Here is a 14,016-nt window from a genome sequence, read left to right on the forward strand (position 1 = left end):
AGATATATATATATATATATATATATATAAACTCTTATATATTATATATAAACTCTCTGCTCCTGAGTTTATATATATATATATATATATATATATATATATATATAAACTCAGGAGCAAGCTCAATCTTGGTGCCTGGATACCTAGATATCTAGCTTCTGAGGGTGTATGGATAACAGCTATTAAAAACAAATAAATAATAATAAAAAAAAAAAACAAACAAGGACTAGGATTCTAAGGCCACTGATTGACAGGCTACTGAGATACTCAACTAGAACTCTAGAACTTTAGAACTGCTATAGGGGAAGGTAATGAGACAATTGTGGATCTCATAAGAAAGAGCGAACCTACAATGGAGTATTTCCTGGGGTTTATGGGATTGTATAATCTCATGGAATGTTTTAAGGGGGTTGTAAGTATATGTACTCCAGGATGTTTAGGAAAAATGCCGTGACTCAGGAAAGCTAGGGATCAAACTGTGACACCTACAAGCATGTGAAGATGAAGAGGAATGAGTGATGCTCTTCTGGAGAAACTTTGCAGCTAATCACTTATTTTATTATTAAATCCCATTCCTTGCTGTTTGCTGTGTGACCTTGTCGTCTGATCTCTGTGTGAATTTTGTCGGGGTGTGATTCACTAGTGAACATCAAGCTGGACTAACTGACGAATAACCCGTATCTGGCCTGGACCGAAGGTTTGAGCTGGTGACTAGCTAAAGGTCTCAGGGTCCAGCATGGGTATCAGACTTAAAGCACATGCTAATATTTGATGTGTTTTTGTGAATGAGTAGAGTGAGGGTATGTGTATGTTTCAGTGGTTAACTTCAAATCTGATGAGATGGAAGAGGCTCAGGCTGTCTTTTTTCAGGTTTATAGGAGCACTGCTGGTGTTTATGTGGGTGCTGGAAATGACTCTGCTGTCTGTGTTGGCCTGTGTGGCCAGACACAATGAGGAGAGATAGAAAATATACTGTTTAAATATCTATTATCATAAATACTGTTTTTCTCATTTCCCATTTCATTTTAACTCAACAGTTTTAACTCTACTTCACAAATGATCAAATTATCCCAATCACACAGTGACAAAAGTATTCACACAGGATTTACTAGTTAAACTTTACATTTGTACTTGACTTTTAATCAGTGCTCATATTGCAAATATACAAAATAAAAACTGCTTTTGGTTTGCCTATCCTTAGGCTTTGCTGCCCATGTTCTCCCTCAAAAATCTTCTTTCTGCAGAATGTGTAATTGAATCATGTATTGAGGAGTGTCAAATGTGAACATGCGTGTACCTTTGCATCAAAAAACATAACAATCCCCAAAGTATCTGCTTTTACATTTGACCTTAACAATGTGATCAGGTTAACAATACAGTTAAGGTTAATGAACCAATTATTTTTAGACTAAACAGGAAACACATGCACTAATTTCACTGTGTAAATAACTGCTCACTGTCAGTGGTCTTTTTATTGCTGTTTGCACCTCAGAACTAATTTTCAACAATTATTAAAAAGATCTCAAGGAATTAGTAGCCATTAATGGTTTCTAAAACTGAATGGCACTCTAAGTGAAAGGTTTTGCTGAATGTTTTTATTCTTTTGACATATATGTGTTTGTAACCTGATATTACAGACATCTCAGCAATCTAGTAGTATTATATGGAAATTTCTGCAAAAACTAAACTGTATGCTAGTGCTTGCCTAATACACTATACTTTAATCTGCGTAAATACAGAAAGTCTTATCATGATGACAATACCAGTATGAGATTGACAGCTAAATTCTTGGTTTGGTGAAGATGAAAAAAGCCACAGGTAAGAGGATATAAACTTCGCCACAAATACATCTTCCAGAAACATATTACAGCTTAGCATTATAAAAAGAACTTGACAAAAAGGTTTTTTTTTTTTTTTCTTTTTTTTTTTTTTTTCTTCATTGTACAGAAAGGAAATTATGGTTTCTTTTTCACCTGAGACAACTGTGCCATTCCTGACTTTCCCAGCTGAAAGGAGACAGAGCACCCTTGGTATTGGAAAGTGAGCTCAGTAGCCAAAAGTTTTTTAAGCAGCAATACAAAAGATTATTGTGAATAACCAACTCTGTATGCCATGTAAACATGTTGCATGAGTAACAGGTATTTTTTCCAGTGAGTAATGAGGTAATCAGATCCTACTCACATAAGAATTGTACCTGTGTTCATGACAGAGGTATTCAAATCTATCTGGGGCATTGTTGTATACCACATATCAACATATTCCTGCTTTTATAGAGAACAGATACAAAACTTGTCAAATGTAAACCAGAAATGGATTCCAAGGTGGACAACATGTTTTATGCAGATGGTGTATTGCTCTCCCATAAACAGCAAGCCACTGTTCAAGTAAGGACTTTTTCATTAAATATGTGGTAAAAATTATCAGTGGAGAGGTATCTGTGGTGATTATGCAAGAAAAAGTGTTGAGGACCATGAAATCACACAAGAGGTTTGCTTTATAGCTAGCAGTCATTATAGAGGGCAGTCATTATATGTGCTCTAGCCTATAGCTCTAGGCTACCACCAGAGCTCACCTGAATTTGAGCATTGCCATTTGTCTGTTACAGGTCACCTTCTCTCAGTGCCTGATTCTGAAGACACTTTAATCAAAACAAATTGGGTTACTTTAAACAGTGCAAATGGCAGGTCTTCTTTGTTCCAGGTCATTTTGACTGTTACAGAGTACTAGCAACAGCACTTCTGTAAGGAGATCTAATGGGGAGAATAATCTCAGGTAGAAGAAAAAGGGACAACAGGGCTAAAATGGCAATGGTAGCCTTTTCTGTTGATACAGCTGAGTCACAAAGAGGCTGTTTATTCACAGTATAGAGATACTAATGGTAGGTATGCAGCCCCAGTGATACTAGTTGTGACAGGCTAGGAAATAAACATCAGCAGCAATGTGATCTAGGGATCAGCAGTGCTATAAAGCTGAATAATGAGATTCAAGCAGAGGCCGATTCAAGAAGAGTTTCGGTATTTTAGCCAGAATCCATATTCCCTTGCTATGAGCATATATCACATTATCAGATACAGCCAGCTCAGCAAGATGTCAAGGGTGTAGAAAGTCATTGCTGCATTTTAGTGTGGGATTGACAGCTATAGGTTTAACTATACCAGATGGGCAAACCTGTGGCATCTGAACAGTTCAAGTGTGGATCCATTGTAAAAACTGTGATGTGAATTGCTGCGGGCGAGCTCTCCTGGTGGAAAGCCTTCTGGATTTGTACCAGAAGTGAGGAAATGAGCCAGCACTGACTGTTTAAGCCAACACCAGCAGGTCTCTCAGGACTCAGCTGTCTGCTCATCCCACTCTCAGTCCACAGTAAAGTGTTACATAAATAACTGTCTAAGGAGAATGAATATTTTCTGACTGTGAACTGCTCTTGACTCCACCATAGGACATAGGTGTTTGATGAAGGTAAGATTTTTGTTTGTTGAGATTCTTGGAATAAAAGATCAGACATGCCTGAACTATACAACATACAGAACCTACTCTTGACCGTTTAAAAATATAAAAACATCTCACATTGTGCTGTAATAATCAGTGTCCAATTGAAAGTACAACTTGATGATATAGCCTTTTTTTGTTGTTGTTGTACTGTCAGTGGTACAAATCTGTTTCACTGAATGAAGGTAACAATAGACATAAATCACAGTCATAGAAAATTCAGGTCAAAGAAGTTCTTAAGAACTTCTTGCTTCCTTGTTCTCTGCCTCTGGTGTTCTCTTGAAAGTCAAGCTGACCTCAGCAGGTAACAGCACCAGAACTTCTCACTGCAGCAACATTCACCTCAGTGATGCTGAGTCAAAGTGCTACACTCCACAAGAGTCAAAAACAGACATTGCACTAATCAAGCCTGTTGAGATATTTTTTCTTCTATGTTTTTTATTCTTTCTTTCTTTATTTATTTATTTTAATTTATTTATTTATTTTAATTTATTTATTTATTTATTTATTTATTCCTGGAAAATGTTTTTTGGTTTGTTTTTGGTGCTTACTTTTTATTATTTTTTATTATGGGAAAAAAAAGGCACAAAAGCACTTTTACTTCAAGCTACACCAACCCCAAAACTACCAGAGTCAATTTGAAAAGAAAGACACTTTTAATTGTTTTTATGGAAGAATTCATCAATCTCAACCCAATTTTGAGATAATAGAATGTGCCAAGAAAAAATGTAAGAGCATTCTTATAACTCAGTGTTTAGACTCCTGAACAAGGCATGAAGCTGTGTGCAATGCATTACCATTTGATTCCAGGAGTTATTTGAGTGTTCTTAAATTAGTGACTCCTTAAACTCCTCTGTTTTACCTTTTAGCTCTGGGGTTTATTGCACTTAAATATATGAAGACCAATGATTGCCTACTGAAGTATAATGCGTTCTTTGTGTTCTCCTAATGATAAAGCATCACCATGTGTTTGTAGCCAAATAAGGCAGATTTATTTCTGCCTTTGTGCTTGTGAGGTTGAAAGCAGCTGGATTATATCACCAAAACTTGTTTTCAATCTCTTCTCTAGAGAACTAGTCAAAATTCTACAGAAAAAGCAGCTGCACAGAATGGCTGGGAATTACAGTTTGCACAAATTTTACTGTTTGGTTTCTTTATTACTTTTAGCATTTAGTTTGGCTTTTAAATTCTTCAGTGCTGCATACTGATATCTGAGTGGCTGTTAGAAAAATCTGTGGAACACAATAAAATTTTAAGGTGCCTGGCTCAGCTAGAGGTTTTTGTTTGTTTGGCTGGTTGGTTTGGTTTGGGTTTTTTATTTTAAGTCATTTGTATTTATACTAGCCAAGAACCCAGCAAATTCTCAGAATAGCCTGCATGGACCTTACCACAAACAACTGGCCATGGCTTAAGCAATGTGTTACAGCTTTTCACTGGCATCCATAGCTGCCAGAAAATGATGGTACACTGCCAGTATAATGTGCAGATGTTAGTAATCATGAATTCAGTGTTGGGCATAAAGGAATGTGAAGTGAGTAATGCCAGAGAGTGTCCGGCAACATTGTGTGTGGCCAGAATTTTTCACGGAGATCGCATGTGCTATGTTACTGTTTGTGTACCTTCTGCCCAGATATATTTGAACACATGAGGGAGTAACTTCCTAATCAGCTGTTACCTGATGTCCATCTGCTATTCCAAATACCATGTGTCCGCTGTACAATTTAGTAATGTTTGTTTGTCACTCATTACTTTTATGGTATGCAGGATATGCTGTTTTATAAAATAATAGACATCCATTAAAGGTGGTATTCATACCACCTAACCACTTTGAGAGCTCAGACCTCTGAAAATCTGTTGCTTAGTCTAGACTGTTATATTGTTTCCTGCTATAGTTAGATGCATGCTTGTGTTGGGTTAGATGTATGGTTGTGTTGGGTAAAACCACCACAATGCTAGGCATCTTTAAAGGGAATTTCATACCATGATAAGTCTATCCAAAATCTAGAACAGTGACAGTGAGCTCTTCTCTGAAGGTAATTTTCTCTTTCCTCTGAATACAGAGAGAATGAAATACCACTTTTTTAGATGCTGAAGTTAGATAGCAACCTATAAGAAAGGTTAATATTAATTTGGCTAATGCAGCTGTCTATAACCTCAGGCTCTTTTTTATAATCTTTGGAGAGAAGCATGTGTAACGTTCATGTGCAGTGTGTGTTCTACAGTCAGATGTCTTAAACAGGTGAGCTAAATCACACACTAGAGCTATATCTTCTTATGTATTGACTATGGTCAGGTACCTAAAGTCACTAGCAGAGATGCTGTTGAGATGTATTGTACAGTAACAGCTTTTAGAAAAGGTCTAATAATGTCATGTCTTCATATAAAGACCACTTAGCAGTTAATTTTTTATGCTGTGAAAACAATTTCCATTCCCTGTACTGGACAGATATTACATGAAGAAATACTCTTCATGGGCAAATACTTAATCCCTTGAAGTTCCTTGGAAATTCTCATTGACATAAATCACACTAGGAAAAAAGTTACAAGTGGGTGTTGTGTGTTTCTTTCTTTTCAAAATAAATAAATAAATAAATACCTGTTGCTGTCAGGAATCATGACATCTCAAATATATGAAGACCAAATTCAGGTGCACTGTAGCTTCTTTGTATTTCTGTACTTTCTGCACCTGTACCTTGATCTTGAGAAGAGAAGCAGGAGCAGGAGAATCAGTAGTAAATCAGAAAAGGAAAGCAGGCTACATATGGGGAAGAGTGTATTTCAGCCCCTGTTTCATCCCCCCAGTCCCAAGAAACAGTATCTAACCTTAAGGCAGCAATAGTCCCTGAAAGTCAACGTGTCATAAGCAATTCTATCTAAAGAAAAGCACACATTACTTTTTCCTGTAGGAAATGTTTTTTTTTTCTTGCGTAAGTATGAATGCCTTACACATTCTCTCTGCATGCAACCCCAGGGTATACGAACTTTTAGACCCCACCAGCTACACCACGCTGCTATGTACCTCACCTTACTTCATCTCATGCATTTAGCCCTCAAAATCCTCTAGGAGAAAGCCAAGTGGTACTGCTGGAGGTGGAATAAATCCATGAAAGATTCTCGCTGTCTACATTGAATTAGATCCTGTATTAGCTCATGTACCAAAAACTATAAAACTTACAAAGACTGGTACATATTTACTGTTAAACTCATTGGGATAAGATATCTGTTACTTATAAGGATTGAAGGTAAAATGAAATAATAACATCTCTCCTCACTCTCCCCTTCTGCCCCTTAACTTTGTCTCTAAGCTTACCTCTCCCCCCAAATCAAAACAGAATAAAATGAAGGGAAACTTTCTGTAGCCCGAGTATTAGGAGGTATAAAAGCTAATATGGGTGTCAGCCTGGCAAGTAATAGCAGCTGCACTAGAGACAGTTGACCACCAAATGGTATCCTAGCAACATACAGTAGCATCATTATACATAGTGCTATCAAACCAAATTTATCCTTTTCAATATCTTAGCTTCAAGAGAGCAGGGATGAATAAAGAGCAAAGGATGAAAATGGTGCTGATGAGAAAGACAACATGGTTTTTTTATTTAAGCAGAGGTTATATAGAATGTCTGTGTAAAATGAATAAAAAAACATTGCATTTTTGCTACAAGGAAAGATACCTACTAGGGGTAAGGCACTCTCAAACAATTATGATTCAATTTGCTTTCAGAATACTAATCCTGTGTATATTTTAGCTTGGAACAAAATTTGCCGTACAGCTTCTCTTTAACTCCATTTAAATGTTTCTACTTAACTGGGGAGGGGAAAAGGGACATATATTTTCATTAATCAACATTTCTAAGTCTTTAAAAAAATCTCTAGGCAAATCTACCTATAAATTGTGGTTTTCAAAAACAATTATAGCTTTCATTGTTTCTAATATTAAATTGGATAATTACAGCTCTGTTGAAAAACTCTTGAAATTGAGCAGTTTCCTCTTTTTAGACTATAAATTGTCTTTTATTCTCCTGTTATATTTAGAGCCATTGATCCTGCAATATCCACATAATTTACCAATGTGCATAATGATCATGACTGTAAATAGCCTTGTCAGAGAGAGTACAAATGAACCTACATGCAGATTAGTTACAGGAAAGAATCCTTTCTTCAGTTTTGAGCAAAGATTAGAAGAACCTGTTAGGAGTGTAGACCTGAGAAATTAGAAGATTTGGACTCTCCTGTCCAGCATAATCTAGGATGATTTCACTGATCCTAGTTGAAAGGGGGCCACCTAACCTCAGCTGGGGGTTTGTCCAAAAGCAAAAAGACTACTGATAACACAGACAGAATTGAAGTTAGGTAGGGCAGTAGTTTTTAGTAAAACTTACTCCTGCTGACATGACCTCAAGCAGAAAGTAAAACTTCAATAGCAGAGGTACTGCCAAGTACATTGCAAATATTTATATTTAGTATTAATATTAAGTAGTGCCAAACTTCTGATCACTGACCATTTTTAACTTATAGTCCAAACATTATCCTTGCAGAGGATACACACCATCGGGAATGGATTTACAAAACTATGTTACATGATATACTAAGCATTTTTGTACACACGGGAAAATATGTGTGAAAAAGTTTTCTATGTGACAGTCTGCAGCAGAGGATTGATTAAAGACTTTGCTGAAAAAAATAATAAATAAAATAAAAAGTGTATATATTAACTTATATACATATTTATTAAATGACATAATTAAAACTAACCTTTAATCCAACATTCAATCCTTTCCTTAATTCGTATTTCTAATTATTTTCAAATACTATTTTCGGAACAGTATATTTAGCTTCTTGTCTTTTGTTATTTATGCAGATCACAGCAATCCACTCTCCTCTCCAACTATTCTGACAATCTCTAGTGCTCAGTGGTAGTAATTCTTCTTTACATAAGTTGCTATCTTTCTAGCTTCTAAGGAATGAGTATGCCCATATTAGACTCTACTTTAACCTAGTAGAATAATTTATCTATCCAGTTCCAAGGGCATCTGCTATTCTGTCCCCAAATGTCTGTGCATTCATATAGCGAATGACAAGGAAAATTAAAAAAAATAATAATAAATAAATAAAGTAAAAATCACCCAAACAATTGACACATTTGCTTGTAATCTTGCTGCCACCATTCAGACTGTATGTTTGTGATTAGCATTCCTTAAGCAATCTATCAAAACAGTACTGGACAAGGAAGGGCCTGACAGTTGACAGGAGAGATATCCTCTGTTAGCTGGCAGCCACATTGACTGAGACCCATAACATATGTGCTGAATATTGCCTATGAAACAAATACATCTGCAGCAGTGTAGGCTGTATGAGAGGGACAACAGGCCAGTCCTTTTCTAAAAATGTGTTACATAATGTGTTAATAAAGCAAGTTATAACTTCTTGTATATACATGGATACCTATGAACAGATATTTCAAGCTGATGTAGTCTACCAAAGCAAGCATGTCTTTCAGAAGGTCTGTAGATTTTCAATGCATTAAATTTCTGGTCTATTTTCTTTACTTAGAAAGAGTTTGATAAGAGAGAAGCTAAGGACAGAGCAGCCCTATTCATAAGAAATGGAATGCCGTAATCAAGCTAAAGCAACCCTCACTTTTGCCTTCTTCATTACACAACAGAGGAAACAGGGGTCTTTGGGGTAATATGTCAAGCATGGGGCAATACAAATGCAGAGTGACTAAACAGAAGAAAAGGAGTTAGAGTAAGCTTCTGAGATTTTATGTGACAATAAATTAAAGTTCCAGGGATATTAAAAACTTGGCAGCCAAGTGAGCAAAATTATTTAGAGAAATCATATCCAAAAAGTGCTGGAGCAATCCAGCTTGGTCGATTAGTGTAGGAATTTATGAAGTCATTATATGACATGTTTTCTTGTAATTGTAGAAACTGGATTTAGTGACCTGGGAAATCACTTCCATTTTTAGGATTCTGTGTTCACCTAACTTTCTTTTAAACTTTGAACACATTAGTGATGCAAGTGGAATTGCTATAATAATTTGTTGCCAATTCTTACGCACTTTCACCTTAAGTATTTTTAAGGTGTAATAGAAACAAATCTCCTTCAAGACTTTTATCTGTATCACACATTATGAAGGGTCTGTACTGTGTTAATCAGACAAAGCAAATGTCCCAGTTTTTGTGGGCAATGTGGCCAATTGTGGTGGTCTTACTGTGCTAGGCAGCTAAACACCACAATCACTTTCTCACTCCCCCTCTTCAGATGACGAGGGGAAGAAGTAAAGTAAAGAAAACTCACAGGTTGAGATAATGATAATTTAATTAAAGGAAAAAACAATTATTAAGGAAAGATTATTATTAACTAAACAATTTAACTAAAGGGAAAAAAAGGTGGGGGGGGAGGGAGGAGGGAAAGGGAAAATAAAACAAAACAAAACAAAACAAATAAAGGCTACGTGGAAGTGTAGAGGAAAGAAATTACTCTCTACTCCCCACAAATGAGCAATGCTTGACAACGTCCTTGAAGCAGGGCCTCAATGCACGTAGCTTGTGTTCAGGAGGAGGACCAATGTCTTCACAACAAAAGCCCATCTCTTCCTCCTTTTTCCACCTTTTATTGCTGTGTGACATCATATGGTATGGAATATCCCTTTGGTTGATTTAGGTCAGCTGCCCTGGTGATGTTTCTCTTCTAGCTTTCTGCCCACACCCTAGGATGGTTAGAGAGAGTCCTGATGCTGTGCCAGCACTGCTCAGCAGCAAACACAACACTGGTGTGGTAACACTGCTGTTCTAGCTACAAGTGCAAAGCACAGCACTGTATAGGCTGCTGCAGGGAAAGTTAACATCCCAGCCAGACCCAGTACACCAATATATATATAATTAATATACAATACATAATATATTCATATATATATATATATATATTTAATAACTTATTAACGGTAATATAATAATAATATAATATAAATATATAAAATATATTGTATAATATATATTATATATTATATATTAATATATTAATAGGTATTATATATATCACATACATTAAATAATTATGTATCATATAATATATTTTATATTTATATAAAGTATATATTTTAAATATATATTATATATAATATATATAAACACATACATTATAAAATATTATATATTATTATTTTATAACATATATATGATTAAATATTATATATAATAAATATTATAATATTATATAGATTATTTTGATATATATAATATAATATACAATATTTTATCTTGATTATAATATTATACATATTATATTGATATATAATATTAATATATATAAATATATTATAATATAATAATAATAATTAAATAATATGTGGATATATACACATTTATAATATGTATATAAATTTATAATAAATAGGCAAACAAAACCAAGATAATTTTAGCTAGTGTTCTAGTTTGCTTCGCAAAGAAAATTACACTTATAACCAGTACAACAGGCATGCCTTCTGCCATCTGTGTTAAGTGTGTGCATTGCAAGCACCTGGAGCTATAAGGAACAGTTCTTGTAAAACAGATGGACAAAAGTACATCAAGTAGGGGGTTATGCTGTGTTTAAATCTGAGAAGACCATCACCCAGTCTAACTGCTGCCATTCAGACAGATGCATATATATTTGGAGTCACAGATTTTAATCAGCATAAACATGTCAGTGCTAAGGAGACTACACTGTTGTGAGCTTATAGCAAAAAATGGAGAGACCATGGTGACCTAGTACTTAGGCAATGGTACGATACTGATTAGAGGAGATTATAGCTTTCTGAATGCAAAGCTCTAATTTAATGAGCATTTTAAGAGCAATGCAAGAAATCATGTTATGTCTAAGCCCTATGAAGGTATGGAACAAAATGGAGGATTCACAGATGCACAAACTCAAATGTCAAAAGGGACAATTATAGACTTGCAAAGCTGTTTCTTATACACATGGTTGTAGGATTGCTACCAAAAAAAAAAAAAAAAAAGACCCATTTTCACAAAGGCTTGAAGAAGAATAAAGTGCCTTTGAAGAGGAATTACAAGCCTTAAACTAAAAAGAGCAATCCAGAAAAAACCTGTCTAACACACTGAAGCACTTGAAATTCTGTAGGAGTATAAGAGTCTTTGCCCAAAAGTTCCTAATTCAGCTAACATTTTGATATTGTGTGTATGTAGTAGGCTGAGTGCTTCTTCTGAAATAACAATAACCAGTTTGGGACATAAAACACTGGCATTCTTCTGATGAGACAAAATAAATGGGTATGCTCAAATCAAGCTCAAGTTGAAATATTGCAGCTCATATTGTCACGAAAATGGAAAGATGTGACCTCAAAGTGATTTGGAAGTTGAAGGAAGAGGTAGACTGGTCTAAAAATGATGGCTGGAGTACTCAGCTGAGGGGAGACCAGGCAGCTTGTGTCTCCTTCATTATTTCTAGCCTTGCTATCCAGTAACAGTCTAAACTAAAATGCAGAAGGAACACTGCTTGTACTACAGCTATTATGGCTAAGGCATACTGCTGAGATGTAAGTTTTGAAATTTTACAGTCTGATGATGGCCTAAACTATAGTTCTTGATGATTCATCCACCTGTAAGTGCAAAATGGTGCTGTGCCCCAGAAAAAGGCTTCAGGCTCTGAATATTTTACATCCAGGCAACAAACAGTATCAGATACATCTCACTGTTTCTTATTGGCTTGATTAAGCACCCCACAAGTTAGCTATTTAAAACTAATTTCAAGACTAATGGTACTCCTCCTATTCTAACCACATTGTGCTTTTCACTATTGACCACCTAAACTTTATTGGCCACAACACTGAAGTCATCAGTCCCTCTTTTGTCACCGATATGAATAACAACCTTCCCACCCTAAAGCAAGTTTTTTTTTTTTTTAATCTCCTTCTTTGAACTTACTATTCATTATTTTCTTTGATAAGAAGAATAAATTGAGCTCTGTAAATTTCAGTTTGCTTTTCATTGTCTTGATAACATTGTGTGGACATCAATAAAGAAAATAGCATTCTAAGAGTTATCTTACTTGTGTAGAATAGTGAGCCAAAGATACAAAATCACTCCTTTTATGTTAATGAGTCTTTTGGTCATAGAACTGTATTAAATGTTTCTACCAAGGGAAACAAATCAGTCTGAAATTTTGACTGACTGTTGCCTTCCTTGCATCTGGATGTATTAGGGTAAGTTTTGATGAATTACAATTGTTACTGCAAAAAGTTCTGGTCTTGCTGTAACAATTACCTTTTTTTTAACCTAACAATTACCTCTTTGTTATTTACTCTTTAAGCCATTTTTACATCTCTGAATAGTTCATCTGTCTAACACTTTACAGTTGATATTAACAGATCCCAATTTGTGATCTGAAGACTTTGAACCAAACTATTGTGCGGAACTATACTTTTTTTTTTTTTTTTTTTTTTTTTTAATATCGATTAATTAAACTTAGATGTGAAGAAAGCATTATAGCTCACAATAAATGTTAAAATGTTAATGGAGCCTATTTGTAGCCAAAAATCAATCAATCAATCAAACAAACAAACAAACAAAAAAGACTGCTTCAGATCATATGTAAAATGTATCAGCAACTCTAGATCAGAAAATAATCCCTGGCAAGCCTAATAAGAACTGATCTGTAATAGGTTATAAATTAACACCCACACACACACACACACATATATATATATAATTATATTAAATTAGCCAATTGGAGGCAATTGGAATATTTCTGATTTGTTCCAAGTAAGCTGGATAGTATCATGGACTCACAGAGTCACAGAATCACGGACTCATAGAATGGTTTGTGTTGGAAAGGACCTTTAAAGATCATCTAGTCCAGCCCTTTGCCATGGGCAGGGACATCTTCCACTAGGCTAGGTTGCTCAAAGCCCCATCCAACCTGGCCTTGAACACATCCAGGGATGGGGCATCCACAACTTCTCTGGAAAACTTGTTCCAGTGCCTCACCACCCTCATAGTGAATAATTTCTTCCCTATGTCTTATCTAAATCTACCCTATTTCTGTTTAAAATCATTACCCCTTGTCCTACTACTACAAACCCTTTCTCTTTTAAACAAGATTCTTTCCATCTTTCTCACGAGCCACCATTAAATATTGGAATGCTGCAAAAAGGTCTCCTTTGTGCCCTCTCTTCTTCAGGTTAAACAATCCCGTCTTAGACTTTGTAAGAGTCTACAGAAAAAACAGCAGTTACAGTAGGTGATTTTCATCCAGTTGGTATTCTTTCTAGCTACCTCAGATTTTTGTTTTCTTTTCTTTTACCCAAAATGTCCAAATTAAAGAAATTTTTAATACTTAAAATCTGCTAATAATCAAGAGCTGTTGAGTGAAATACCACGATACATCTTCTAACTAATGTGTTTCCCCAAAATCTTGAGTTAACAGGCTGGAAAGCTTAAATAAAACTGTTTTCTGTTGAATTCTCCTCCAACCCAATTTTCTGGAACCAGAGATAAACACAACATCAATTAAAATTTGTAAAGT

General features: G+C 35.3%; 1 long non-coding RNA gene across 3 annotated transcripts in view; it reads right to left on the bottom strand.

The window, feature by feature from the left end:
* LOC311439774 overlaps nucleotides 1-14,016 on the bottom strand; it is a 138,324-nt gene that overhangs the window by 13,223 nt on the left and 111,085 nt on the right. For all 3 annotated transcript variants that reach the window (XR_014694987.1, XR_014694988.1, XR_014694989.1), the window contains one exon: nucleotides 6,086-6,187. This is a non-coding gene — a long non-coding RNA (uncharacterized lncRNA). The remainder of the gene's footprint in view (nucleotides 1-6,085; nucleotides 6,188-14,016) is intronic.

The sequence above is a fragment of the Aythya ferina genome, assembly GCF_964211825.1.
Source record: "Aythya ferina genome assembly, chromosome: 1".
NCBI lineage: Eukaryota > Metazoa > Chordata > Aves > Anseriformes > Anatidae > Aythya > Aythya ferina.